Genomic DNA, 3788 nt, shown 5'->3' with positions numbered 1-3788 from the left:
AGAAGATCCATAGTAAGCAAGTGTCCCCTTGCAAGCCTATGGAAGGAAAACCCTTCGGGACCTGGGTAACTCCCAGCCTTCGGTCTTAGCCCAGGAGGGGGGTAAGCCCAGCCCTGGAAGCCAACACAGAGCGAGAAAGAGAGAGAAAAAGTTCCAGCTGCAAGGAGAATACTGCTGCTACTGAAGATCTATTACTAGAGAGAGAGAGCTGGAACTCTGAAAATAGAAAATGAGACTACTTCTCCTTGGACTAGTATAAAAGGGGAAAAAGTATTTCTGTAAATATATAGCACTTCAACTTGAGTAGAAATTGTTGTAGATATAGTTCTTAACTTTTTAATTTATTAGTAGTTTTTGTTTAACTAGTAATAAATGTTTATACTATTTTCCCCAAATCCTGTCTCTCTTTTGTCTGCAAAAACCTTCTCTCAACTAGTAGTAATTGTGTGGGGGGTGGAAAGCAAATTGACCCAGAGCAAAACCACTACAGTGCCCAACCACTCTCTGGGTAAAAAAATTTTTCTAATGTCCAAACTACACCTGCCCTGACACTTCAGGCCACTCCCTTGGGTCCTGTCACTTATCCCCACAGAGAAGACACAGTGCCTGCCTCCCCTCTTCTCCTCACAAGGCAGTTGTCACTGCCATGAGGTCTCCCCTCAGTCTCTTCTCCAGCTGAACAGAGGAGTGACCTCAGCTTCTCATAAGGCTTCCCCTCAAGGCCCTTCATCAACCTCCTGGAATTCTTTAATGGCTTAATATCTCTCTTATATTGTGGTGCCCAAAACTGCCCCAATATTGCATGTGAGGCATTTCTCCCCCACTCTGAGTGAGCCCTAATGGTGACCAAGGGACAGAAGAACACCGATCCTGAAGCCTGACAGGGATCAAACAAGGGTCACTCACAGAATCACAACACTGATCTCTGCACAAAAACATCTCCGCTTTTTGTGTCACTCAACACAGCCCTCCTGAACCAACATTCAAATACTGCAGAGTGACACTGACACCAGGTAAGGGGACACCCAGCACATTTACATCCCTGCACCTGCCCTGCTCTCAAGGGGAGCGGCACCACAATCCCCCCCACCAGCAGCTCTATAAAGCTCCTCTTTCCAGACGGGACACTCAGGGAACAGCAGCCACTGACCTGCGCTTGGCATTGGTGCAACAGCCCTCTTGTCCAGCACAGCACGGCTCCCAACTCCCAGGATGGAAGCTTGTTACTCTCCAGAGCAATTCAATGTCACCTCATATGCTGCCACAGCTGTGGCTGTCGTCACCTTTGAGGCATTTGCTGGCATGTGGATAAATGCTTTCATTGTTTCTGTGATTTGCATGACCTGGGTGAGAAAGAAAACCTTGAACTCTTATGAGAAGATCTTGCTGACTGTGGGATGCTCCAGGTTTTGTTTTTTGTGCTTCTCATGGGTATATGTCTTTCTTTTAATCATTTATCCCAACTACTTTCATGTTCACCCCACACTTCAACTCCTTAGTAGTGCTCAGAGCTTTTTCACGTGTTCCAACTTTTGGGTTTCAGCCTGTCTTTGTGTCTTTTATTGTATAAATGGCCGTGGGGTGCACAGGTGGGTGCAGAGCCCACTTCCCACACCAGCCCTGAGTGTCCTCTCTGCCCCACTTCCTGCAAGAACAGGATTGCCCCACTCTGTATGATTGCTCTCCTGCTCTACTTTCAACTTGCAGGTGAGATCGGCTCTTCCCAGTGGAGTCTGTCTTAGTAAAACACCTGGGAAAGTGGGATCTGTCCAAGGCACAGCATGGAATCTCCTGCTGTCATCTCACAGTGACCCACAGGCAGATGTACAAGGTGCTTGGGCCATGTGCTGGCAGCTGGGGCCTGGTGGGGGTCTCAGTGAGGCAAGGACAAGGCTGCCCTGTGCCAGGGAAAGCCACTTCAAGGCAAACCAAAGGACCTGCTGCAGGACACAGCTCAGCCTATCAGTGCTGGTTGTGGCTCCTCTGTGAAAGGATCGATTAAAAAGTGCAAAAACCTGGCCTGACAATTGTGAGAAACAGTCCTGCAGCAACAGGGACAGCGGAGGAAGGGGAAGGGTTGCTCCAGGTGTCAGAGCAGACATTCCCCTGCAGCCCCTGGAGGGGATCACGGTGAGGCAGCTGTGCCTCTGCAATGCATGGAAGTCCATGGGGGAGCTGAAATCCACCTCAGCCCACAGGATGACCCCATGGCATAGTCGGGTGCAGGCAGAAGGAATGCAGCCCATGGAACAGACCCACGCTGGAACAGAAGAATGTGAGGAGGAAGGAGGAGAGACAGCTCATTATGATGTGACTGCAAACCCCATTTTCTGTTCCCCTGCGTTGCTGTAGGGGAGGAGGTAGAGACTCTGGGAATGAAGGAGTGAAGTTGAGCCTGGGATGAATGGGGGTGGAGCAAGGGGTTCTAGTTTAGTTTTTGTTCTTCATCACCCTACTCTATTTTCAAATGGCAATAAATTCAATTCATTTTTCCCTCCTTGAGTCTGTTGTGTCTGTGACAGTAACTGGTGAGTGATGTCTCTGTATTTATATCAGCTCATGAGGTTTTCTATCTTATTTGCCACTGCATCTTTGTGCAAATTCGGAGCAACTGAGTGTGTGCCCAAGGTCACCCCACTGTAGCAGGTCACCTAAATATGAAATAGTTGAGGAATACATTCAGTGCAGACAGCTCAGTGTGCAGCTACAGTGAGAGCTGCAGGTTGTGCTCTGGGTGGCAGGAAATGGCAGGAGCCCCAGGCATGGAGCCAAGACCCCAGGCTATCATGTGCATAGACTGGAAGGGTGCAAAATCCAGGGATTTGGTTGTTGAGGGTCCCTTCTCAGTGGCCCTCAGCTCGTGCTGCTTCTGCGCCACGATTAAATTGTTGTAAAGATCCAGATGTCTGAGACTCTGCGGTGGAAAACCCAGTTTGGAGCTGGTAAGGACTCTGGGGATGTGTCTCTGTGGGTGTGGTCTGTGTAGGGGCTCAAGCGGGGCAGCCATGGGCTCACAGGAGCTGCCCCCTGCAAAGGGGCTTCAGTCCCAGCAGTGAAAGGCTCTGGTGGGAGGTGGGGAAATACTACTGTCCAAAACCTTCCTCTCTCTTCATGAAATGAGAGAAAGAACCATTTAGTCCAGAGCAACCTCTCAACCACTGTAATATTGCCTTTTCCAAAGACAGTCTCTCTCTTTCCATAAAAAGTTCAAAACATCTGCCCAGAGGACATTTTTATTCTTTTACCCAGGATTGTATCCTGAAACAACTGTGACCTTCTGAACATTAAAGTTCAGTTATAAATGGAATGGGTTGACCTCGGGCAGCTGCCAACCCCCCACCCAGGTCAGGGCTGAAAAATGTGATGGAAAAGCTCATGGGCCAAGATCACTCCCCAATTACTCTCATGGAGAAAACTGACTTGAACTGGGGAAAATGAACTGAATTTATTGTCTGTTGAAAAGAGAATAGGATGATGAGGAACAAGCACAAAACTAGAATGCTTGCAGCTGCCCCATTCATCCCAGGCTCAACTCCACTCTGTCATTTCCAGCTTCTCCACCTCCTCCCTGTTGGTAGCACATGGGGAAGGAGAATAGGGGTTGCAGTCTGTTCAAAATGAGTTTTCTCCCCCACTCCTTCCTCCTTTCACTGTTCCACTGATCCAGCACAAAACGCACTTCCCTGGGTGTTTTACTGAGCCAGACTCCACTGGGAAGAGCTGATCTCATCTACAAGGAAAAGCAGAGCAGGAGAGAATCACTCAGGGCGGGGCAATCCTGTTCTTGC

The sequence above is a fragment of the Empidonax traillii genome, unplaced genomic scaffold (assembly GCF_003031625.1).
Source record: "Empidonax traillii isolate 1590-97213 ecotype Southwest subspecies unplaced genomic scaffold, ASM303162v1 scaffold2240:size50041, whole genome shotgun sequence".
NCBI classification, from domain to species: domain Eukaryota; kingdom Metazoa; phylum Chordata; class Aves; order Passeriformes; family Tyrannidae; genus Empidonax; species Empidonax traillii.
Note: the sequence above shows the minus strand (reverse complement) of the source record.